Below are 27,257 nucleotides of genomic sequence, written 5' to 3'. Positions count from 1 at the left end.
TAGGAACCAGACACAGCAGGTATAACCAATGACCAAACTGAACAGCCTTTGTCACTAAAGTCTAAACTGACCTATGACATCTCTGCCAATCCTTCCATTCCCCTCCACCTTTGTTATCAGGTGGTGGCAAAACTGGTCCCTGAGGACATTGCTATCTGTTGTTTCTGGATGTGACTGAAAAGGCAAAAAATGGGATGGATATATATATTTGTTTAACTCACCAGCCATGGGATGATTTTTTAAATTTCTTGCTAAAAAATCTTCACTATTACAAACTTGCCTCGATAAATAATGTTAAGTATAAATAGCAACAGTGACGTCACAAAACCTCCTTCACTGTTCCTTTCCTGGTCCCCTAGGGATGTCAGTAAAAAGACAGCGAACTTGGTAGCCATTGCTTCTTAGACTATCTCAAAATCTTCAGAAAATCTAAAAGCAAAACAAAAGCGAAACTCCCAAACCACTCAGACAAAAATCACACAGCTTTGGGTTTGAAAAATGTTCTTTCTGGCCCAGAACCAGTCAGGGTCATTGGACTTGTCTGCAAGAAGCCAAAGCCTTTACACTCAGACTTCAACAGAAATGCCACTACCAGAATGCTGGAGAGGAATGTGCCAGAATTTAAGGAACTATTTAGACTCCTGTTGACTGGCATCAGAACCAGCTGTGAAGGGGACTATATTTCAACTTAGATACAGTGAAAAGGAACAGAACTGTTGACATTATTGAAGAGGGTGGAGACAAAAACCCCCGGATGTTTGCAGATAACTAATTAATGCACTGGGGGTTGGGTTGGCTTTGGAAGAACAGAGGACACTTCAAATTTTGGTTGTAGAAAATCAGAAGCTAACCTTAGGCAGGTCACAGAAAGGTTAAATAGACACAACTACCTGGTGGAGTACCCTAACAAATGTCGGTTCCCTTTCTCCCTCTGGATCTCCTACCCAATTAGGGATTTCTTTAAAAAACCAAGAATCCTGCCAGCCTGCTTCTCCTGGAAAAATGTCAAGTAGGATAAGCTGCTGATAGACGATAACAATCAACAAACTTCACGTTCAGCTGGAGGGAGCAGGGCGTGTCCCCTCTCCTGCCCCTCCCTCCCCTCATCATGGCTCAGTAGCAGCACAAAGATATTCCCTCCTTCCTGCGGAGGAAGTGTATGTGTTCTCTCAGACCTACCTTGGCATTCCTTGATGTCTTAGAGAAGCAGATGACCCCGGCTGAGCAAGACAGTCAGCAGAACAGCAGCCCTTGATGCTGCATTTGGAAATTTCCATTCTTTGCTTGCAGCTCTGAAAAAAAAAAAAAAAAAATCTAAAGAGCCCAGTAGCTGGGAAATTTCCACGATGGAAAATTTTAACATATTCTTTAGCTCTAAACTATGCAGGTTTATAGACACTTTTTTTTTCTTTTGGTAATTTCCTTCTTTAACAATAATTTATGAACATGGTAACTCTGGCACTGTGGCAATAAAGAGGGCAAGATGACCTGGAGGGGAATGGGCTCAGTTTGCCCAGTGGGAGTCTGCGCTATATAAGCACTTGACCACCCAAACCATAGAAATGCAGATCGCTGCAAGACCCACTGGTTGGGAACTTATCCAAAATCAGAGATAATTTGCCCTGGAGCCCTACACAGAAATCTGTATAGAGACTGGAGGTGGAAAGTGATGGATACAACTTTGGAGCAGGACATGGTGAGTTGCAATCTTAGGTAGATCCCTTAGACCACTGCTTCCTAAATCTAATTGTGTATGGGAATCACCTGGGAATCCTGTGAAGCTGCAGATTCCAATTCACCAGGTCTAGGGTGGGGCCTGAGTCTGTGTTTCTAACTGGCTTCCAGGAGACACTGAGGCCTCCCTTCTGAGGACCACAGTGTGTGGGCACAGCAAGGCCATAGGCAACAGGTGCTCATCCGTATGAGGTCAGTGATGGCAGCAGCAGAGCACTGCCTGAGGGGGCCGGAGGTGAACTCCTTTGGGGTGGTTTTCTCAGGTTATGAAGCTGAGGTCTCAGTAGAACTGAATGTCTCCTGGAGAGATGCACCGTGCCATCCTGGATACGGTAGAACTTCTGGAATATGGGAGCACATGCCATTATCAGAAGGCTGCCTATTCTAGCAGATTTCATTTGGGGGATTCTAGAAATCAGTGCCTTTCCAAAGAAACCCCTGTATCAAATTGATGAAGATTCTTGAACCGGTCAGAATCCTGTGAAGGGGAAGAGCACTCAGAGAATAAATTACCTTCATTGTAGCCAAAATATTTGTTTTACTATTTGGGGGATAAAATAAAAAGGGAATTGGAGAATTTTTCATTTCCTTAATAGCTATCCCACCTTTGAACTACCAACATGAGACAGACAGACAGACAGATATATCAAAGTCTACGGCATCTGTCCTCCAGGATGTTACTTTCACTTGATCTGTAATGTGTCTGCTTTGTACATTTTTAAAGCAACATTGGTCCCATTTTTCATTTTCCATTCAATTGAGTTCTGCATGGGTTATTACTCCTTACTTTTCAAATAAAAGTACACAGAGGAACAGATGGAAGGAAAGGAGGAGGGAGATTACAATCATGAAAATGTGATTGAAGTCAGAGTGTAACAAGCGTGGAAAGAATTTGATTACATAATAAAAAGAATTAATATAGATTAAGAGTAAATAAGTATCCTAGTATGCTAACAGCCACATGATATTTAAAAATTCTAAACGGCTTACAGGATTGCTTTAGGGGTTTGAGCGTCAAGAGGTTGGTTGATGTCTTCTCTTTCAGAAATCTTCACTGTAGGGTCAAGGCATGATTCAGCATTGAAACAGGCATGCTGATTACTTGAGTAAAAGAAATCAGATGATCTTTTCTAGGTCTCCATGAGCAATTATTCACCATTCACCTACAGCCAATCAAATACAATTTGTTTGATCCACCTAAAGCACATATTTAAGATTTTTTTTGTAATTGTAGAAGAACAGCAAGCCTTTATTTTGTTTATTTTTATATGGTGCTAAGCATCAAACCTCACATGTGCTAGGCAAGTGATCTGTCACTGAGCTACAGTCCCAGCCCCTGATGCCACATATTTAAGGAATACTTTTTAAAATAGATTTGAGGTGAATTTCCAAAATGAAAGGGAACATTTTAAAGCGAACAGTTTGGAGGCATTTAACATATTCATGACATTGTGTGACCACCATTTGTATCTAGTTCTAAAACAACTTCATCACCCCTGAAAGGAAATCCTAAATCCCATGAAGAGTTTGCCTCCCAATTCCTTCTCCCCCGATTCTCTGGCAACCACCAACAAACTTTCTTCTCTGTGGATTTAACTATTCTGGGTAGTTCAGATAAGTGGATTCCTGCAATATGTGGCTCATCTTCTTAACAATAAACATAATAATTATAATAAAATTTAGCATTGAGTGCTTATAACAGGTGAGGCACGTAATTATTTTTTATGTATATATTTATTTTTTAGTTGTAGTTGGACACAATACCTTTATTTTATTTATTCTTATGTGGTGCTGAGGATTGAACCCAGGGCCTTGCACATGCTAGGCGAGCACTCTACCTTTGAGCCACAATCCCAGCCCAAGGTATGTAATTCTTACAACAGACTTATAAACAGGTACTGTCATTATTACATAGAAGAGTGTTATGGTTTAGATATGAGGTGTCCCCCCAGAAGCTCCTGTGTAAGACAATGCAAGGATGCTGAGGGCCATTAGATGAGAGCTTTAATCTAGTCATTGGCTTCATCTACACATATGGATTAACTAACTGGATTGTAACTGTAGGCTAGAAGAGGTAGGTGACTGGGGACATGCCTTTGGGTTTACATTTTGTCCTTGGTAAGTGGATCTTGCTCTCTGCTTCCTTGTTGCCATGTCTCCAGCTGCTTTCCACCACCATGGCCTTCCACCATGATGGCCTGCCTCATCCTGGGCCCAGAACTGCAGAGTCAACCAGCCATGGACTGAACCTCTGAGACCATGAGCCAAAATAAACTTTCCTCCTCTAAGTTGTTTTTGTCAGGTTTTTTGGTCACAACGATAAAAAATTGACTAAAACAATGAGAAAATTGGCACTTGGCTAAATGAATTGCCTGAGATCCATAAATTATGGCCTAACAAGGAATAACCTTTGGTCAGACCCACTTACACTAGTGCTTTTTCCAAATGCCTCAGCTATATCTCAACTTCATTTCCCTTATCACAGACAGATGGATGGATACTCCTTCTCAAGTTTAACAACTTCATAGAACTTGATTCAAATACTGAATGTGTTGTTACTTGCTTACAGCTGCTATTTCTCTAGCAGTGCAGTAAGTCCAGGCAAACTCTTTTGAAGAGCTCATTAAAACTGCTAAAATAAAGTCTTAGAAGCAGGTGCATTCATTAGTTGAAATGCAGACGATTATGTTAATATCACATTCAGGTGACAAATTTAAAGGCATCAAAATCATGGAGGATAAAAGGATTTTCAAAGCTAAAGTTAACTTCTTCCTTTGTAGAACTCTTTGTTCTGTTAAGCATGTGACTGACTGCAGCTGTCCAACTTGGGGACCTCCAATGTTATCTCACAAAAATAAAGCTGTTTTGCAATAATTTATTTCCCTTACAAATTCTTGAGCCTCAATTTAGAAAAAGAAAGATAAGGAATTGTCTCCACCCCTGCTGCTAGATCTGGCACCCCATTTACAACTTATTTTCCACCCTGGGTCCAAGGGTAGGGGAAACACATTTAAAAAGATGATTGAAATATGGAGGCAGAATTGGGGACGTAGCTCAGTGGTACAGCCACATGTGTAATATGCTGAGTTTGATTCCCAGCATAAAAAAAAAGTCGGGGGGCTGGAGTTGTAGCTCGATAGTAGAGCACTAGCCTAGCATGTGTGAGGCACCGAGTTCAATCCTCAGCTCCACATAAAAAATAAATAAAATAAGGTATTGGGTCCATCTACAACTTAAAAAAAAAAAAAAGTTGGACTGTGAGCCCTAATTTGGGAAAGATGGGCCAACAATTCTTTTATTTTGCCCTTCTTCCTTTTCTTTCTTTCTCTTTTCTTTTTTTTCTTTTTCTTTTCTTTTCTTTTTTTTTTTTTTTTTTTGATACTTGAGCGCTCAACCACTGAGCCACATCCCCAGCCCTTTTTAACTTTTTATTTAGACACAGGTCTCACTGGGTTGATTAGGGCTTCCTCACTAAGTTGCTGAGGCTGGTGTTGAACATGGGCTCCTCCAGCCTCCGCCTCCTGAGCTGCTGATACAAGCATGCACCACCAAGCCTGGCTTGCCCTTTATTAATCTGAAAGAAATGTTGAGTGTGAAATGTGTATGTGTCCACATATGTGTTTGGCATATTATTTACATATTTATTTTGTGGTGGGCTGTTTGGCTGCTGTCACTAAAGGACCCAACCAGGACAGCTGTAGAGGAATAAGTTTATTTGAGGGCTCATGGTTTTAGAGGTCTTAGTCCTTAGACAGCTCCATTCCTTGAGGCTCAAGGGCGGGCAGAACATCATGGCAGAACAGTGTGGCAGAGGGAAGCAGCTCAAGAGATGATCAGGAAGCTAGAGAGAGGTCTCTGCTTGCAAGATAAAAATATATACCCCCAAACCACACCCCAAATTCTCACCTCCTCCAGCCACACCCCACCTGCCTTCAGTTACTACTCAATTAATCCCATCAGGTGATTAATTTACTGATTGGGTTCAAGCTCTTGTAACCCAATCATTTCTTTTCTGAACCTTCTTGCATTGTCTCATACATGAGCTTTTGGGGGATACCTCACATCCAAACCATAACATGAGGATTGAACCCAGGGGTGGAATTTGCAATCCTCTGCCTCAGCCTCCTGAGTAGCTGGGATTATACAGGCATGTACCACCATGTGGGGCCAACATATATGTATTTGAGAGCCTATATACCAGAATATTAATAAGAGTTCCACCAGAATAATTTAAATTTTCTTTTTTGTCAATTTTTATATTTTATAAATTTTCTGCAATAAATACAAAATTTAAATTTTTAAAAATTGATTTTTAAAATTTTTAAATCTGTGGCTTTTAAAACAATTTTTTTTTACTTTTTAAAAGTAAAAAAAAGTATTTTATTTGTTTACTTTTTATGTGGTGTTGAGGATTGAACCCAGGGCCTTGCATGTGCTAGGTGAGTGCTCTACTGCTGAGCTACAACCCCAGTCCCCCAAATTTGTGCTTTCTAAACTTATGAAAAATTATTGTGGAGCACATAGCCCTTCCACATTCAATAGTTTTACTGGTAAGATTAGGTTACCACTTAGTTGTCTAGCACATGGAAGCTGGGTGAGGTGTTTCTGTAATTCCCTTCCTCTTCTCAAACCCAGGATATCTGTGGAAACATTGCTTTTTCCTTGTAGAAGAAAATACAGTTCAGTATCAAGTTACTTAATAAGAATACAAGCATGGTTAAATAGTTTTATATTTTTCTTCAAAACCTCAGTCAAGTGGGCTTGCATTTGATGAATGTAGTTTACCTCTTGCAATGGGAAAAGGACTAAAAAAACCTATTTAGGACAAACATATTTATTTTTAATATTTTAGTTGTGCTGTCTGTGAAACCTTTGTAAACTATACTTGACTTTCTTTTTTTAAAAGTGTACAAAAATAATTGTGTTACTGATTAAAACATAAATACTGAAGCTGCTATAGACTTGAACCTTGCTACCAATAGAGCATGTTTATGTAGTGTGTGTGTGCATTGCTCAGTAGCTTGAAATTAACAAGCTGAAAGACCCCTTGTACAGTGTAATAGTCCTATTTTTGCCTTTCTCCCTTTGTCTTCTACTTTATCCTTCCCCTGTTCAATATTACTTTCTCTTTTTTTCTCTACATAATTTAGAAGTCCATCAATGCCATTTAAAATGAAAAGCCATACATTTAAAAAGTCAGAAAAATCCCCTTGGGATGGGTTTGGACAGTACTTTCATGTGGTAGTACCACATTGAAATCAGCGGGTATGTTCCAAGACCACAATGGATGCCTGAAACCATCGATAGTACTGAACCCTATAATTTAATACCTTTTCCATCTTAACTAAGCACTTATCAAGCACATGGCCATAACTTTTGCAGTTAGAGGTGAAGCAAAGCTAGTCCAGATTTTCTCAGATAGAACCATAGACCTCATCAACCACAGAATAGTTTTTTTTTTTTTCCTTTCCTTATTAAGTCAAAACTTTCACCTCTTTCCTTGGTCTCTTGTTGGCATATTTGAGTTGTTAGTACCACTACTCTTGTGCTTCGGGGCCACTATTAAATAAAATAAAGGTTGCTTGAATAAAATCACATGACACATAACAGTCAATCTGATGATTGAGATGACTACTAAGTGACTCACGGGCAGGTAGCATATACAGCATAGATACATTGGACAAAGGGGTGATTCATGTCCCAGGTGGGATGAAACGAGATGGCATGAAATTTCATCATGCTACTTAGAACAGCAAGTGATTTAAAACTTATAAATTGTTTAGTTTTAGAGCTTTTTATTTCATATTTTTGGACCAAGGCTGATTTGAAGTAGCCAAAACCTGAGATGAGGGAAAACTGCTGTATACCTGCCCCTCTTTTTGGTTAGCAGTAGCCTAGCTGAATCCTGTTCCAAAGTGCCATAATATGTCTCATTAGCTGAAACTTACATGGATACAGCTCCTTTGACTGCTGGACAGCTCCGAGTCTCCTAGCAGTATTTTCCCACCCACCCTCTTCTCTTTCTGTTTAATTCTCAGAGCTAACACCCTCACAAAGCTGCAGATTTTAGACAAAACAAGGAAGATAGCTAAAAGAGACTCTTGTTCTTCTAATATGATCCATCACTACCATAAGATAAGAGGGTAAATTTCAGACCATAGAATTTAGAGATAAACATGAGAGGTCACTCTAGTCAAGTTTCCTTTTCATGGATGTGTTTCTTCTAGAGAGTACCTGGTAGTCATCCAGCTTGACTTTGAAATTTTCCAATGATGAAAAACTGTTCTACTTTTGCCCCCACTTTTCTCCTGATAGATGGGTCGATAGAGCACAAATAGCATTATAACCACAATGCCAGAAAGAAAATAAATAAATGAATCCTAATCCTTAAAAACAAAAATCGGCTTTTTTTTTTTCAAATTTCTGTTACTGATCCAGAACCCAGTCTCAAGGAAATATAACCCCTTAGGATTCACGAGGAATGCAATGAGGTTGAATCATTTGGCTGAAAGACACAGATTTTATTGGTCCAGAGTGTCCATTACACCATGAGAACAATACCCAGAAAAGGAAAATTGTATAATTTATTTATAAGCCTGAATACCAGAGTGTCGTTCAAATCTCTTTCTAATTCATCCCCTTTGTCTCCCTGATGCCTGTGCAACAAAAGAAAATTTCTGAAATTATTTAATCCAGGAATCTTGCCTTCAAGGATATGCCAACATTTGCAAAGACTAAGTTGAGTAGTATGTTTCCAAGTTACCTAAATGTACATATTATGATTTTCCTTTCAGAAGAATTAGAGAGTTCAGCAGTATTCTGAAACAACTAGATATGAGAACACAAAGAAAAATAATAGCAAAAAAATTTTTTCAGAGACAGGGGGTCCTATGGAAGCCACGGGATATCCTGTCTTTTCACATTGGTTATGTCATCAGACCTTTTTTTTTTTTTAAAAAAAAAGTGATTGTAATGATTAAGTGGGGTTGAATTTGGAAAATCAATTCATTAATAGAAAGGATAGAATACTGTGAACTATAATTTTGTCTAAGTAAATATAAAGGAGAGAGTTTTTGAATGATTATTATTGTAATGAATTGTAAAAAAAAATTCAAGTACAAAAGAATGCAAAGAAGACAAGAAACCACCCTACATCCCATTGCCAAATAAATAAATAAATAAATAACCACCATAAATGTTAGGGGTATATCAGTTCAGTTATAGAAGTAAGGATACTTTAGAATTTTAAAAGGCAACTTATATTTGGGCAATTGAACATGGCCTTATTTATGGCCCAATTGAAACAGACACAAAAATTAAGGCATTTAAAAATTATCCATTTACTCCAAACAATTTTGAGAGGAAGGGTATTAATTAGAACTTTGAATCTATAAGAAATTCTGAGAATGTGAATTCAATAAGTATCAACAAATGTCTTTAATTTCTTCTGTATATCCATCTTCAATTCAGCTGCATCAAAAGTATATTATGGTAAGATATGTTTCCCTAATTCATTTCAGTTTACAAATCAACTTTATACTGACTTTCAAGACCCTGTAAAATAATCAGGGCTCCAGTCAGCTGGTGCATGCTAGTTGGGCCTTCTAGTTTTTTTAGTCTATCCTGGTTCCTTGGACATACATTGTGATTGGTCCTTGTCTATGCTATAACAGTTATTAAGATTGTTTTTTTTTTTTTGGTACCAGGGATTGAACCCAGGGGCACTTAATCACTGTGCCACATCCCCAGCCCTTGTTCATATTTTATTTAGAGACAGGGACAGGGTCTCACTGAGTTGGCTAGGTTCTTGCTTAAATTGTTGGGGCTGGCTCTGAACTCGAGATCCTCCTCCCTCAGCCTTCTGAGCCGGTGGGATTACAGGCGAGCACCACCACACCCAGACAGTTATTAAATATTTTGAACATCATCCCTGAAATAGGAAATAGAGGAAAACCTAATAATTTTGTCTAGCAATTTAAGTTTGAAATACACACTTCTCATCTGCTGGCCACATTCCCACTGTTCTTCTCTTTGGAGCAAATACTGAAGCAAAACCACCTTCTTATGATTCTTTTAGTACAACTTTGTGCCGATTCATACTTCCACATATTAGCAATACGTTTTGTTCCAAGGACGATAGATTTCTGTAGGGAAGAGGTGGATAGATGGAGAGGCATGTGGTAAACACCTTGGTTTATCTGAGGAAGAGGGCAGGTGGCAGTCATTTTACCCTCGGTCTTCACCGAGGTCCGAGCAGTGACCAGCAAGGCTGTGACAGGAGCTCAATTCAGCAGGGTTCCAAGATTATGGAAATAACATTATTCCTGGGACAGGAGATTCTGCCAGCTAGTCATGCCCATCATTATAAATAAATGATGAATGCATGCCCATCATTAAGGCAAAACCACATACTCTTCAATCCAAAGTCCCCATTTTAATATTTACCTAAGAATGTTTTTTTTTTTTTTTTTTTTTTTGCTTTGGCCAAATCTACCTCCCTCCAAGAAGAAAGGAGACTTCTTGTTATTGTAAATAAATGCAGACAACAATGGGGAGATCCAAATGCATCACATCAAGGTCTATTTATACTAGTGATAGCTTGTTATATGGCCATACTAAACATTCCCATGAGCTAAATTTGTGTGTGGGAGGGGTGCTGGGGGTAGAACCCAGAGTCTCACATTTGCAGCAAATGCTCTGACTAACCTTCACCCCCAGCCCAAGTTTTATTCCTTTGATTTTCTAATTTGGGGGCTGGGGTTGTGGCTCAGTGGTAGAGCGCTTGCCTAGCCTATGTGAGGCACTGGGTTCAATCCTCAGCACCACATAAAAAACAATAACTAGAATAAAGGTATTGTGTCTATCTACAATGAATATATTAATAAATACATGACAAATCTTTAAAATATATGTATATATATATATATATATATATAAAACAAATCTTGAAAAAAAATTAAATAAATATGTCTCTTATTAACTTCATCTACTTATTAAGGAGGTCCCTCTCAGTTTCTTTCTATTGAAGAGGTGAAGTAATTTTTGTTTATTTAATTTTTCTTTATAAAAAGGAATGAGTAACCCCCCACACACACACTTCCCTGCTCTTAAATATACCTCATTAAACTCATGTTGGGGCAAAAAAAAATTACAGGAAATTTTCAAACTCAAAGGAAGTTCTGCTTCTTTATGTTGCAAAATCAGAAACATCATGGTCTCCATGATCTTTGTGAAATTCAGGGACATTGCTTCTAACTCTCTAAATGGCAGATTATTACAATTATTTCTGTTTGAAATTTGTATGGCACTTCTCCCATCCTACTTACACTTGAGTAATGGTAATACAAAAATTAGATGCCAGGTCCTGCCTTACTCACCAACTTACATTGAAAAAATACAGGCCAAATAGATGGAAGAAGAAAGCCACTACTTCCTGGGTAACCCACATATCACAATTGATGGTAATGGCCTAATCAAAAGTACAGATTTCTGTGTAATAATAGCCCTGTTTACCTCATAAACACTAGACCACTTGATTGTTTTTCCTGGAAAAAAAAAAGTCCTAACTAATTTTAGTAAATTAAATCATATTTTTCCACTGACATGTTCTAATTTAAAGATATGACTTCATTTTTTAATTGATCCCAAACTGAGAGTGACACTCAACTGTCCTTCTTTTCTTTTCTTTCTTTCCTTTTTTAAACCCAGAAGTGCTGTGCCAGTGAGCCACATCCCCAGCCCCTTTTATTTTTTTAATTTTGAGACAGGGTCTTGTTAAATTGCAGTGGCTGGCCTCGACCTTGCAATCCTCCTGTCTCTGTCTCCTGAGTCACTGTGATTGCCCTCGTGCACCAGTATGCCCAGCTACTGTTTATAATTTCAAACTTGATTAGCATTCACTAATTAGGTACTTTAGGGAAAGGGCTAATTTGAATTAGTGAAAATTTTGAATGCTAAGATATAAAAATACAGAGTTATATCACCTCATAATACAATATGCAATTCCAGGAGTCTATAGAGAAGTATTTCTGAGAAGAAGGCTACTGTGAAGACTGTTTTAATAAAATTCCTCTTTAAACCTTAGGTAAATTCATGCTGCTAATTGATCTGAATACGTTTAGCTCATCTTCACTCTGTAGTTATTATATGCTTGGCATCATGCTAGAAAAAATTTTGTCCTCAAGTTAACAATTCACTCTAAATTATCATTCATTTTGCCCAGTGACATTTTATCTCATGCTTCATTCAGCACCTGTCTCCGTGTACTCATTTATTCAAAAGACACTTTAAAGTTATAATGGGATATAAGCACAAATTCAAAATGACTGGGGTCTTGAGGTGAAAGTCATTTATCATGTGGACTAACACCAATCCATCAGTAGAGCAATCGATCAACAAGTCCTTTGTTCTAGCTAGCACAGCTGGGTCAGGGTTTCTCAACCTTGGCACAATTGACCTTTAAGACTAGAGAATTCTTTATTGTGGAGGGCTGTTCTGTGCATTCCAGGAGCTTTAGCAGGATCCTTGCCTCTTTCCATTACATGCCAGTAATGACCCCACTTCCAGGTCTGACAATCCGAAATGTCTCCAGACGTTGCCAAGTCCCCAGGGGAAGGAGGGGAGTGCCCCTGATGGAGAACCAGTGGTTAGTGTGTGTATCATGCCTTCTTTATTAGATTATAAAGACTTTGAGGGCAGAGACCCAGTCTGATTCATCACTCTACCACCCCTTCTCTACCACCTAAATTTAGTTTCTGGCACAAAAATGCCTCTTGATGAATGTTCTGAAAGGAACAAAATATCTCTGGAGTGTCTCTGCTGCTGTCAGCCCTGCACAGGGCACCTTGGGAAATCCAGAAGCTGAATAAAGTAACTGGGATGAATTGTCTAGCAAACTTTTACAATTTGAATAATCATCTGCATTGTAGACCCACTTGGCTGCAAAATGTCTACGTTTGTATAAGCCTTTCCTATATTCGAAGTATGTCTCATATAATAATGCTGTTTAATCCAGACACCATGTTAATCAATTTGGCCACCACTGTTTATAATGTAAGCTCCCAAGTCCTAGGAACATATTCTTAGGCAAGAGTGGGAGGTATTCCGGTTGCAGTAGCCTTGACTTCTTTTATTAAATGGAACTCTTAGAATTGGTTTAATAATGTTAAATTTAAAGTTCAGATTCTCTTTTGTCACATTAGAACATCTAAAAGGCTCTCCAGTGATCTAAGTAATTTGGGTTTGCTTAGATTCCTGGAAATTGCCAGAAGACTTTAAGGGAGGAGGGGGAGAAAAAAAAAAAAAAAACGAGTGAGGAAATTTTCCCTGTGGGCAATTCGGGAAAACAAAAATATTTTTGTGCTGTGTGGAGACTTCTCAGGAAAGGAGGGTTGGCCAGTACCGGCTGCGTCTGCGCAAGGGGAATTTCCACATTTGGGAAAACATGATCATAATTAATGACTTAGGAAAGCCAAGAAAATGGACCATGTTGGAAAAATATGATCTTGGATGGCTAAGTCACTGTCAGTGGATTGGGCTAGAAAATTGGATTGTTTTAGACAGAGATTTTTATTTGTGGATATTTTCCTATAGTACCCTGCAACTGGGGCCATAGGAAGTCCTGTCCCTGGACAACTGGCTTCCCATATCTAGATCCACTCTCCCTGTCTCCCTGCCTTCAGGGTGTGTTTGCTTTAGACGTCTGGCCTAGCCACTGACTGGTCTGGAGTCTTTGGGTTTGAACATGACACAGAGGTCTAGCCAGCAGGGGCCGTTAGTATCTGTTAGAACCAAGACGATTATCCAGGACTCTGGGGTAAGGACAAGAGGATGAGATGGCCGGGTACAAATGCAGCCATCATTAACGGAGGCTTCCATGTCCCAGGCCTGGTGCTCAGAACATTCAAAACTGTCTTGATGTAGACTCACAAGCAACTGAAGCTCAACAAATTTGAGCCATTTGCCCATGGCCATGCAGTTTTTACCAACCAAAGTATATTTCCCTCCCTTCTGGTCCTTCACAGAAAGTCTACTTCCTAAATTGGAATGTTCTTCCTCGGAGTACAACCTCCTGCTTCCTGAACCGCTACCTTCCTCTTGCTCTTTCCCAGATCACTTTGTTTAAACTAGATCTGCTCACGGGAGTTCTCTATGGTTACCTCTCATTCTCCAGAGGAGAAATCCGGGTTAACAAGTTCAGCACCACTCACATCTCGGTTTACTTAGGGAATGATTATGCGCTTAAAACATTCTTGACCTGCTTTCTGGTTTTCTTTTACCTGGCCAATCAATTTTATTGATACAGGTGTGATCCTCTTATGCCTCTTCTCTCAGGATTTTCTCAAGGTAGAAATAGCTTGCCACATTTGAAAAGATTTTTTTAAGGTGAAGGTCAAGTTCTTCAAAAAAGGAAATCTAACTAGGAAAGAAAAAGATCCCTATATTTGACATGTAGACGGAGTATCCAGTGGATCACTGATAAAATGCAACACAGTGTTTTGCAAATTAAAAAAAGATTACAGGTTCATTCGGGTCCCTCGGAAGGAACAATTCCACACCCTAACCCATATGACGTAGCTTCTAAAGTTAGCTCTGTCCTGCAACTGCAATGAATCCAACAAAACAAACGTAAGCAGCATTGAAGAGTCTAATTGTCCTCGATTGACCCTTGAATATTGTAATTAATATAAAAATCACAGCATTTGGAAATAATTTAATACACTCTATTAAACCTAAAACAACATAATTTGTATTTGGAGTGTTTCATGGGCATAGTCAGACATTATTAACTTCATTTAGAGATCTGAAAACTGAAGAGATGTATTCGTTTTCTGTGACAATGAAAAAATTATCCCAACCTTAAGGATTAGAGCAGTAGCCCACTTATTCTGCAGGTTCTGTAGTTTTGTAGGTTGCTACGGTCCAGGTGGGCTTGCCTGGGATCCCTGCTTAGGATAGAAATCAAGAGATGAATTGGGCTGGACTCTCATCTAGAGGTTCTGGAGAAGAACTCCATGCAGTAATGCTCACGTATTGATAGGGTAGAAATCAAGAGATGAATTGGGCTGGACTCTCATCTAGAGGTTCTGGGGAAGAACTCCGTGCAGTAATGCTCACATATTCCTTCTCACTTGGTCTTCTCCATTCTCACAGCCAGCAGTCACGCTGGAGACTTTCTCACAAATGAAATCTTTTCATCTTCCTCTAAAAACTATTCTTCTAAAGGATTCACTGGATTGGGCCAGGCCCACTTAATAATCTCCATGTTTTAAACTCACCTGGGACTTAAAACCCTCCCCAGCTTGTACCCCAGTGACAGTCTAACGGAATAACCAGGGGATGGGAATTTGGGGCTGCCATCTTTAGAATTTCGTCTGCCATAAGGAAATAGTCACCCAGTTAATCTGAGACAAAATCTGGAGACAGACTCTCAACAGTACTGAGTCCAATAACTTAATTTTCCCTATATTCCTCTTATTGTTTTGTTTCTAAACATATATGTATGGTTTGTTTTTAATACATGTGTTTTGGGGGATGCATATCCCCATATTTTTCACTGATGCATGGTCAAAATCCGGTTGCCAAGGCTGGTTTGGGACATCGTGTTTCAGAGGTCTATCTGAGAATTATTATCTAGGACTAGAGCTGGACACTGTGCATGGTGGGGGAGCAGTGTTGATAGGTAAGGAAGGACAGTGGCTAAAGTTTCACTGAATACAGAGGAGGAATAGTTTAGTCTTTTCTTTTCTTTTCTTTTTGTGGTGCCAGGGATTGAACCCAGGGCCTTGTCCATGTTAGGCAAGCACTCTACCAACTAAGCTTCGTCCCCAACCCCATAGTCTTATTTTTAGTATATTCACTAAAGACAGTTGAGGATGGGGATTCTCTTATTATTTTCTTTTTATAATATTTATTTTTTAGTTGTAGTTGAACACAATACCTTTATTTTATTTATTTATTTTTTTTATGTGGTGCTGAGGATTGAACCCAGGGCCTCGCATGTGCTAGGCGAGTGCCCTACCGCTGAACCACAACCCCAGCCCCTCTTATTATTTTCTATAGGCAATTCCAGAAGTTCAAAGATCAGGAGACAGAGGAAGGGAGGGGAAAGGGAGAGGGAGAGATTGATTTGTGAATAGAATTTGAGAATCTATTTTTTTCCCAACAGGGAGATTTGGGAATGTGCTGGATAAGCATCACTAGCAGATACCTAGTGTGGATCTGAATGAACTTCCCAAACTTTTTGTTGTACAATCCCAACGAGTCATGGCCTGCAGGTGTGCTTGAGGTCTTGAATACGGGCTGAGTTCTTGGTCCCAGCTGACTGTTGATCCAGAAATCTGGGCCTACACAGGGTCACCTTGGGATTGGGAAGGTCTAGAAAAAACTGAGAGGATCCTAGAAAGAGAGATGAAGGAAGATGGCGTATTCATTTCTCTGACTTTATCATTATACCTGGAGGACAACCTAATAAAAAAAATCTAGTATTTTGGTCAAGGGAGTGGAGATGAATTTAGCCTTTGGAAAGTCATAGATAGAAATATGAAAATGTAAGAGAAAGGCAAGACATTTCAGAGGCTAACTAAATCTCTCTCTCCTCTTTCAAGTACATTTGGGTTTTCCCTTCCTTGAAATCCTGGGCCAGAAATGGAGAGGAGCAAATCATTCCCCAAATGTTTCTTTTCAAAGTCTCCCAAATCTTCAGAAAATGGTGAGACAATGCAATCATGTTATTAAGCAAAGAGAAAGAAGTCAGTGGACAAGACATTGAGAAAGAGCAATTTGGTTCAGAGGACACGTGGTTTGTTTGGCTTTGGAAATGAGGACACAAGGAAGAAAGAGGTAGGGCGGGAGTTAATGTTGCTTATTAATTGTGACGTCTTAAAGCAAAACACATTTGAGATTTTTTAAACTGAGTGATTTTGCTCTATAAAGGATAACTCTAAGGATCCTGATAACATGTTGCAGATGTTATTTTGATTCACAAAGTTTTCCACTTAAAAGTCTTTCCTTTCATGTCTTCGTTCATTCAGAAATATTGGATGAGAACTTCCAGCAAATGAACACAACAGATGAGGTCCCTGCTTGCATGAAGCTTCGTCCTAGTGGGGAAGTTAGATAATACACAAATACACAGGTCTCATAACATGATGCATGAAGAGGTAAATACTGTGAAAATTAGACAGTGATAGCTATATGGAGAAATAAAAAAAAAAGAGTGAATCGATGGATGACCTGGTGACATTTTAGACTGCATGATTTGGGAACCCCTGTCTGAAAAATGACATTAAACCGTGATCTCACTGACAGAGAGGAACCCATCATGAAAAGGTAGGAAAGAACAGCAGTCTAGGTAGAGAGCACAGATGACTCAGAAGTCTCTAAGATAGCAAGAAATATGAGTTTGAGAAAGAGAACCCAGGAGACTGGAACTCATTGGCAAATGGAAAAGTGGCACAAGATGAAGTTGGACAGGTGGACAGAGTCTAGACCATTTAGGCATGACAGGCTAGGATAAGGAATTTCAACTTTGGACAGATGGGAAGCCATTGGGAGGTCATAAACAAGGAAGTGATTTTCTGTTGGGGCATAGAATTGTAGAGAGCAAGAGAAGAAGTTGAGTGGGGAAGTCTTTAGGAAGCAATTGTCATATAGGTGAGAATGGTGGTTTGATCTAGGACGGTAACAGTGAAGCTGGTATCTGGGGCAGGTGCAGAAGGTGGAGTCCACAGGACTCTCTGTGGGTTTGTATGTGAGATATAAGAAAATGCAAGGACTCAAATCTATTGCCTCTACTGTCAGCTCAGGTACCAGGTGATGCCATTGGTGAGGCAGGTGACATAGGAATAAGAAGAGTGGCTGACCCTCTTAATTCCCTCCCCACTCACTGTTCCTTTCTTGCCTCTAACAGAGCCTTGCCTTTGTTTAGAATGACAATATGTCCAGCCCCAAGTGATGAATCATGATTGGTATAATTCAGTCATAATAGTCCCATTCCCTTTTGCTAGATACTCAATTTTCCCATTTCCTTTGCAGCTAAGGGAGCCTTATTTCTGGCTAATGAAATCTCAGTGAAAGCCTCTGGGCATAGATATGTCTGTCTGGAACCCCCTCATCATGGGTGGAGCTATGGTAGATATCTTCTGACTTTAAGACGAAAGGCCTGAAGATTAAAAACTCATGCTAAGGATGGTAAAGGAGAAAAAAAAATCACCTGAATCCAGGATAATATGGTGGAGTTAGATGAACCTACACCAGAGACCTTGTTTATGAAAAACAGAAATTAAATTTTGTTTAAGCCTCGTTGTTATTTGATATGAGATGGTTCAAGAAAAGAATCAAGGGTTCTCCTTTGACTGTGTTGAGTTGGAGATGTCCATTAGATCTTCTTGTGGGAGTTACTGTATAATATTTCCCTTCTCTTACCAGTGGAACAAAAGTTTCTAGACCTATTAAATCTATATATAGACAGAATCATATAGTATATGACTAGAAAACTATGAAAAGATAAATATAAATGTGAAAAAACTTGCAGTGGCTATGAGAAAGCCCCAATTAGAATCTGACCATCAATATATAAGACTGACTCCCCCCATTTGTTAGGTTAACAAGATTGAAGTTTTTAAAACAGGAAGTACAGCCAGGTATGGTGATGCACACCTATAATCCCAGAGATTTGGGAGGTCGAGGCAGGAGGATTACAAGTTTGAGGCCAATCTCAGCAACTTGGTGAGATGCTGTCTCAAAATAAAAAAATAAAAAATGGCTGGGGATATAGCTCAGTAGTAGAGCACCCCTAGGTTCAATCCCTGGGACCAAAAACAAAACAAACAAACAAACAAAAACAATGCAAAAAAAAAAAAAAACTCCCCAAGAGAATGGCCAAGCTGTGTGGTAGAGAAAGTCTGAAGACCAAATGGGTCCCTACATTTCCAAGTAACTTCCATCATCTTGGCAGGGCAATATTGCCCTAAACTAGAGTACATATTTCCATTAAGACACTTTCGTATCTATATATTACAGTGTTCATGTATTGCTATATTCCCTCCTTGAAAAACTTACTAGGGAGCCTAAAATAGGCTAAATTGGGCTTTTAGCACAGTTCTGGTTGCTGATAAAAATCAGCATCTACAAAACCAATTGCACTTCTTTCCATTAGAGCTCTCACCCACTGCTGGATGTACAGTTTTATATATAAAAAGTTTGCCAACCCATGTATTTCTCCCCCCTAGACACTTCATCTGTGCTGGATGGCTTGGACTTTATCTACAGAAAAAAATATATATATTTATAAATATATAGATGTATGTATTTTGTTGTTGTCTGTTTGTTTGTTGTTTTTGCCACAACCCTATCAGACACAGCTATTGATTTTGTGTGGACGAGTAACTGAATCTGCAAAATTGGCTCTGCAGTATAAGTACCTTGTATTCTGCCCATACTGTGAGTCTGTGTTCTCCTGAGGTTGATTGGCTCATCATATTCTGCTTTCGTGTTCCCTGGTTTATCACTGTGCTTGGGGGTGTTTGCCCCTACACCTTTCACTTTGTCTTCTCCTAATTTATTACAAACAACTCTGGTATTTTTTGAAGTCTTGGATCTGCATTAATTTTTAAGTCCCCAAGGAACATTATGTTCCCAAACATTATGTTCTGCACTCTCATGCTCATATCACTTTGTGTAGTGCCAGACACCTCCTGGGATCCCAAGAAATGTTGTTTCTTTTTAAAAGATGGGCAATTATTCCAGGAGGCCCATAAAACATCTTTCTCAGTTGATTTACTTTCACCATTTACTTATCCCCAGTGGTTTGGGTCAAAATATTGGTTAATAGAAAGATGTCGTCTTTGAGGTCTTGCTAGCTTCTCCTCATTTCTTTAAAAGCGGAGGAGAATATTGACTGATTTTATAGGAATATTGGAAAGAAATGATGAAAAGCATTGGGATGAGAAAGGCTTTCGTTAAAAATATGAAAAGCTAGGGAGATGACAGTGTCGTTTTTACGGAGCAGGCCTCAATACAGGCAGAGCTCACTTCACTGCTGGAAGCTGTTCCTTCATTATAAGAATAGCCATCCATGGCAAACAGTAGGAGCTTCTTCGCAAAGTCTCGAGACCAGCTGTGTACACATTTCCTCTTCTCTCAGCTTCTCAGCCAGATCTGTAGCCCTTCAGTGCTTTCCTTCCATGCAAATTGGAACCTCCCTCTGAATTGCTCCAGGGCTAGAGACACCGGATAGGACCATGGACAGAGGTTCAGCCTACCAATCACTGCTGCCTTGGGAAAGCTGTTCTCTTCCTGCCAAGAATCCCTGGGAGAGGGTCTGCAGAGAGACTTCTTTACCCTGGGGTAAATCTTCCCTTCTCTAACTTCCTTTGGAGTGGCCTACGTTTCTTCCAGAAGCACTAGCTTCCTCCACCAACTCCATGCTCCTGAGACAGAAGGAATTATCATGTTTGCAAATGGCAGCTCTTAAATGTTTGAACCTATTTCCATTATAAAATAATTTCAAGCAGAAAAGTACAATTTCAAATAGAAAAATATAGAAAAATGGTTTTAAAAACATCAATGTATAAAAAACCACCTTAACAAATCTTAACATTTGATTTATTTGTTTTACAGTTTGCATATAAGAAGTCTTAACAGTACTGTTGAAGCTTCTGACCGACCCCTGGTTTCATTCATTTCTCAATTTTTTTCCTTCCCTTTTTTTCCAAAAGTAACCACTATCTTGAAGTTACTATAAATTATTCTCATTCATGCTTTTAGACTTTCATATTATATATAGAGAAACAATATATATATACTTTTATATTATATGTATATAAAACAATATTACATAAACAATATGTAATATTGCTTTATGTTTATAAAGTAAAATGTATTATGTTGTACATAACATTCTGCTTGTGTGTGTGTTTGTGTGTGTGTGTTACTGGGGATTGAATTTAGGGCCTCAAGTATGCTAGGCAAATGCTGTGCCACTGAGCTACATTCCCGACCCTTTAAAAAATTTTTTTTTTATTTTGAGGTGGGGTCTCACTAAGTTGCCCAGGTTGGCCTTGAACTTGTGATCCTCCTACCTCAGCTTCCTGAGCTACTGTGTCACAGGGTTGAGTTGAGCCATGGTGCTCAGCTGCCATTTTAAAATGCATCATTACTTTTTAGATTTATTCATACTGCAACCTGAAATATTAACTCATTACTTAAAACTGTTGAATATTATTCCTTTGTTTGAATCTACACACATTCTGTATCCATTCTCTTGCTTTAAGGTTATTTTTAGTTTGTTGTTTGCCATAACAAATAATGCTCCCATTAACATTTAAATACCAGTCTCCTGGAGCACATTATGTGAGGATTTTTCTAGGCCAGAGCTTCTCACCCTTACCTTATTGACATTTTGGACTGTGTAATTCTTTTTTGTGGGATACGATGCTGATCCCTCACCTCTACCCACTAGATATGAGTCAGGCCACTTCTCCCTGCCCCCAGTGTGACAATAGAAAATGTCTTCAAAGGTTGCCAAATGTTCCCTCAGGGAAGTCACCCTTGGTGGAGGACACTAATCTAGTCAATGTAAGAAAGAAAGAAACTACTGGGTTTTAGGATGTATTTTAATATATTTTGTCATTTTTGCCTTCCAAGAGTTCTGTTTCTCTATATCTTGTTAACTCCGGATATTCTCAGAGTTTGAAATTTTTGCTAATTTATGGATATGAAACAGTAACTTTCTATTATTTTATTTTGTTTTGCCTTAATTGCTAGTGGTATGGAACATGTCCTTGAATCTCTATTGGTCATTAGGGATTCTCTTATAAGAATTGCCTATTCATATCCTTATGCGATTTTCTTTCTAGTTTTTTTCATTATTATTGCTTTATAGCAGTTCTTAATAATTTTTGAATACCAATACTTTGATGGTTCTATGTCTGAAAAAAACTCCCAAGCTAAGCTTTTCACTTTGTTGATGATGTTCTTTTCTTTTTTTGTTTCCCTACTGGGGATTGAACCCCAGGATGCTTAACCACTGAGCCATATCCCCAGTCCTTTTTTATATTTTATTTAGAGACAGGGTCTCAATGAGTTGCTTAGGGCTTCAGTAAGTTGCTTAGGCTGGCTTTGAACTCATGATCCTCCTGCCTCAGCTTCCTGAGTCACTGGGACTACATGAGGGTGCCACTGCACCCAGCTGATGTCTTTTATTTTAAAGTCCTAATATGCACCAATACTTTCTTTTATGCTTATACTTCTGTGCTTCATTTAATTTCTTCCCTATCCTAAAGGTATAAAGACAATTCTTTAAAAAAAATTTATTCTAATTTGTTATATATGATAGCAGAATGCATTACAATTCATATTACATATGTAGAGCACAATTTTTCAACTCTCTGCTTGTATACAAAGTATATTCATACCATTCGTGTATTTTTCATATATATACTTAGGGTAGTGATGTCTAATCTCATTCCACCATCTTTTTTTTATCCCCTTACCCCTCCCTCCCTCTCCTTCCCCTTTGCCCTATCTAACTTTGTCTAATCTTCCCATGCTCCCTGTCCCAACCCCACTGTGAATCAGCCTCCTTATATCAGAGAAAACATTTGGCATTTGGTTTTTGTCATTGGCTTACTTCACTTAGCATTAGATTCTCCAACTTCATCCATTTAGATTTATTCATACCATTTACCTGCAAGTGCCATGATTTTATTCTCTTTAATTGCTGAGTAATATTCCATTGTGTATATTTGCCACATTTTCTTTATCCATTCATCTACTGAAGGGCATCTAGGTTGGTTCCACAGTTTAGCTATTGTGAATTGTGCTGCTATAAACATTGATGTGGCTGTGTCCCTGTAGTATGCTGTTTTAAAGTCTTATGGGTATAGCTGGGTCAAATGATGGTTCCATTCCTAGTTTTCCAAGGAATCTCCATTCTGTTTTCCAGATTGGCTGCACCATTTTTCAGTCCCACCAGCAGTGTTTGAATGTGCCTTTCCCCCCACATCCTCGCCAACACTTATTGTTGTTTGTATTCTTAATAGCTGCCATTCTGACAGGAGTGAGATGAAATAGTAGTTTTGATTTGCATTTCTCTAATTGCTAGAGATGATGAACATTTTTTCATATATTTGTTGATTGATTATATATCACTTTTTGAGAATTGTCTTTTCAGTTCCTTGGCCCATTTATTGATTGGGTTATTTGTTTTTTTTTTTTTTTAGAGTTTAGCTTTTTGAGTTCTTTATATACCCTGGAGATTAGTGCTCTATCTGATGTGTGAGTGGTAAAAATTTGCTCCCAAGCTGTAGGTTCTCTGTTCATCTCACTATCTAAGGTTTCTTTTGCTGAGAAGCAGCTTTTTAGTTCACATCCATCCCATTTATTAATTCTTGGTTTTAATTCTTGCACTATAGGAGTCTTGTTAAGGAAGTAGGGGCCTAATCCAATATGATGGCGATTAGGGCCTACTTTTTCTTCTATTAGACACAGTGTCTCTGGTTTAATTCCTAGGTCCTTGATCCACTTTGAGTTTGAGTTTTGTGCATGGTGAGAGACAGGGACTTAATCTCATTTTGTTGCATATGGATTTCCAGTTTTCCCAGCACTATTTGTTGAAGAGGCTATCTTTTTTCCAGTGCATGCTTTTGGCACCTTTACTACCCCATTTACAATAGCCTCAATAAGGATAATATTTTATATTTTTCCTAGAAATAATATTTTACTGTTCACCTTTAGGCCTTTAAACCAACTTAAGTTTGCTGTGGTGTACAATAGTAAATGCATGTGCAATTATTCCAATGCATATTTATTGAATAGTTAACCTTTCACTCCTGGTTTGTTATGCCATCTCCAGTTTGAAGTTCTGATATTTAGTGGAAAAAAAACATGCTAACTTATTATTCTTTTTCAAAATTATTATGGTTGTTAAAACTATTATGGTTGTTATCTGAACAATAGTTATTACCTCTTTCTTCTTTCTAACGGAACCTCATTGTCTTCAGATATCCCTGGATTCTATCCCTTTGTGTGTACTTGAAGCTCATCATGAGGGCAATTCTCTTCTATCAGAATTGCTTTGGGCCTGGGATGTGCTCCATCTCCTGCCAGTGAGAACTAAGTATACGGAATTGTGCTACACTGAGGATGGAAAGGCATGGGAAAATTTTCCTCTTAAAAAGGTACAAAAGGAAAAAGAGTTACCATCCCTTTCTTTGAATAAAGTTGGAGGAAGATGTGATACCTGATACTATGGCAGCCATCTTGCCACCCTGGGAGCACAAGCCACACACCCACACACTGAGAGTGGCTTAACAGAAAGATGAAAAGGTCACAGGTCCTGACAATGGCATTGTGTGGCTGAATTAACCCAAACTGGAATCTCCTGTGATCTGAACTAACAAATCTCTTATTGCTTAACCACTTTATGTTGTATATTCTGTTATGTCCAGCAAATGCATCCTCAACTACAATAAGATTTTTGACCCCTTACTTTCCACTTGAATTTTGTAATCATTGTTCCATGTTCCCAATCAGGCCAGGAATTTAAAAACTTGAGTTTGCATTAAAAGTAAATGTTAACTTTGGGAGAACTGACATCTCACAATAATGAATGTTCCAATTCACGGATATGGTATGTGTCTCCACTTATTCAAATCTTCTTTAGTGCTTTCTATAAAAATATTTTATATATAAAATCTACATTTTATTTATACATAAAAATCTATATGATTTTAAATATTTATACCTAGCCACAATGCTATTTCTATTAAGCCTGGTAGCTTTTGTTTGCTATTAAGTATTATACATTTTGGCATAGTGGTGCATACCTGTAATCCCAGCTATCGGGGAGACTAAGGCAGGAGAATTGCAAATTTGAAGGCAACTTAGTGAGACCCTGCCTCAAAATTTTAAAAAAGGCGGGGGAGGGGGAGTTACTGTGGATGTAGATCAGTGGTAGAGCATCTCTAGTTTCAATCCCAAACACGACAATAACAACGTGTGTGTGTTTGTGTGTGTGTGTGTGTGTGTGTGTGAGAGAGAGAGAGAGAGAGAGAGAGAGAGAGAGAGAGAGACTGAATTTTGTAACTGATCTTATACCCATCAACTTTGCCAAATTGTCTTTTAATTCTAAAAAGACAATTCTTTTCCACTTCTATGGAGCCTGTTTGAGTTTCTTCATAGACAATTATATTATACAATAAGAAGAGTTTCTTTTCCTTCTCAGACTTGCAGTAAAGGAATAGAGGCCATCAGGGAGGCCTGTGGTTGCTTGGTCCAGTTGCCTGTCACGTGCACTTTCTCCTGGCCTCATTATTCCCTGGTGGGAGGCCCATCACCAGGCATCAGGCAGCTATTCCAGCCTCTTTACGGGTGGTCTGAGTGTATGGGGTGGGGGCTCAGTGTGGCCTGTGGTTTTGGGCACTGAACCTGGCTTACCACCTACCCTCCTCACCCTAGGCAGTCAGTTCTCATTCCCTGGCCCCTCAGAAGCCCACGCTGGCATCCTGGGCCACCTTCCAGATTTGGGACCCAGGAACCCCATCTTCTGCTCCATTCATGGCTTTGTGTTTCTAACCCATGGAAAAGCTTATACATTGAGCTAACTGTGCCTTTTAATTTTTCTTGTCATATTTTAATCACTGTTGTTTTGAATGTGACCAGCATTCCCTGTTGAAATTTAATCCCCATTTTGAGGTATCTGGAGGGTGAAAAATCTGACTATAGTATTTAGAGGTGGGGATTTGGGATGTGGTCAGGATTGGTTAAGGTCATCAGGGTGGATCCCTCATTTGAATACTGGTGACTTTATAAGAAGAGGGACAGAGACCAGAGGACATGTACACAACACACACACATACACACACACACACACACACACATGCGTGTACTCTTTGTCTCTTGCCGCATGATGTCTTGTGCCACTTTGGGACTCTGCTAGCAAAAAGATTATCACCACATGCAGGCTCTTGAACCTCTAGAACTGTGAACTACATAAACCTCTTTTCTTAATGAGGTTACCCAGCCTCTGGGATTTTGTTAGGGTAATGTAAAACAGACCAATATGATAACCATTGCTTTGTATGTAGAGATGAGCATGAGCATCAAAGGCTTAGGTACAAAAATCCTACCTTGACTAGAAATTATGATTCCAACATGTATTTTTTAAAGGGGCACAGAACTAGCTTCTGCAACTACTGATACTTAAAACAGTAGTTATCATCAAATACAATACTATTTTCAAAAAATATTTATGTTTCAATTGTAGTTGGACACATACCTTTTGTTTATTTACTTATTTATTTTTATGTGGTGCTGTGGATGAACCCAGGGCCTCGCACGAGCTAGGTGAGTGCTCTACCGCTGAACCACAACCCCAGCCCTTTCAATACATTTTTAATCATCAAATACAATACAGAATTTTCACAACTTCCTTATGCTTTGTAAACACTATAGTTGTGTTTCTGTTTGTCATCTGGCTAACAGGGAATGGAAATAAACACTATTTTCTGTACCTGAGAAAACCAGTGTCTCTTACTTAGTAGTAATCAGGAATAAGCAGAGAGAGCCATAATTCTGTGAGTTCCTCCAGAGATGGAGCTGGGTGTTGTTGATCCTGTGCCTCATCCAAAATAACCCCAGGGAAAGATTTTGAGCTGAGTAAACCAAACTCCAAAGCCATGCCTGGCTTTATTCAACAGGATGTTCCATTGTCCGAGGGACCCCTAATGAATACCCTCAGGATCTAACAGGGGAAGAAAGACAGGAATAAAAGTTGGTTTTCAGCAAGGTGAGTGGGAAGGAATTGTCAATGGCATTTCATCTAGAGTGGATTTTGATTGAGATTTGGATTTTTTTAATACTTATCTCCTTATATAAACTAGCTTACTATGTAAATATAATCAAAATAACATTCATTAAAATTGCAAAACTTATTTATTAAAATATGTAAAGCAGCCAGCTGCAATACTGGAGACTAAGAAGTGTAAAAATATTTTGTTGAACAAATATTTTTGAGTTCCTACTATGTGCCCACACTGTACGGGAAGTGGGCATACCTGGATAAATAACAGGTTCCTGTGCAGCTAAAACTTCAGGTGGGCCAAAGGATGGGTAAACAAATAGTACAAATATGATGGAATAAGCTTCTTTAAAGAGTGTTAAATTTGTACAGCTGTGTTTATGGTAGTTTGGATTTGAGGTGTCCCTCAAAAGATCATGTGTGGGACAATGCAAAAAGGTTTAGAGGAGAAATGATTTTAACCCAGTCGGTGAATTGATCCCCGATGGGATTAACTGAGTGGGCACTGGAGGCAGGTGGCTGGAGGAAGTGGTTCATTGGGAACATGGATTTGGGGTATATATTTTGTATCTGGTGAATGGAGTCTCTCTCTCTCTGCTTCTGATCATCACGTGAGCTGCTTCCCTCTGCCACACCCTTCCGCCATGATGTTCAGCCTCACCTTGAGCCCTGAGGAATGGAGCCAGCTGTCTATGAACTGAGACCTCTGAAACCATGAGCC

General features: G+C 38.9%; 1 long non-coding RNA gene across 3 annotated transcripts in view; it reads left to right on the top strand.

Annotated features, from left to right (window-relative positions):
- Window positions 1-27,257, top strand: part of LOC113185597 (uncharacterized) — a 102,788-nt gene that overhangs the window by 60,310 nt on the left and 15,221 nt on the right. For 2 of the 3 annotated variants that reach the window (XR_013343385.1, XR_013343388.1), the window contains one exon: window positions 23,739-23,915. The exons of the other annotated variant lie outside the window; for it this stretch is intronic. This is a non-coding gene — a long non-coding RNA (uncharacterized LOC113185597). The remainder of the gene's footprint in view (window positions 1-23,738; window positions 23,916-27,257) is intronic. 3 annotated transcript variants of the gene reach the window in all.

Source organism: Urocitellus parryii, chromosome 3, assembly GCF_045843805.1.
Source record: "Urocitellus parryii isolate mUroPar1 chromosome 3, mUroPar1.hap1, whole genome shotgun sequence".
NCBI lineage: Eukaryota > Metazoa > Chordata > Mammalia > Rodentia > Sciuridae > Urocitellus > Urocitellus parryii.
The sequence above is the reverse complement of the archived record's forward strand: the minus strand, read 5'-3'. Positions and strand labels throughout refer to the sequence as shown.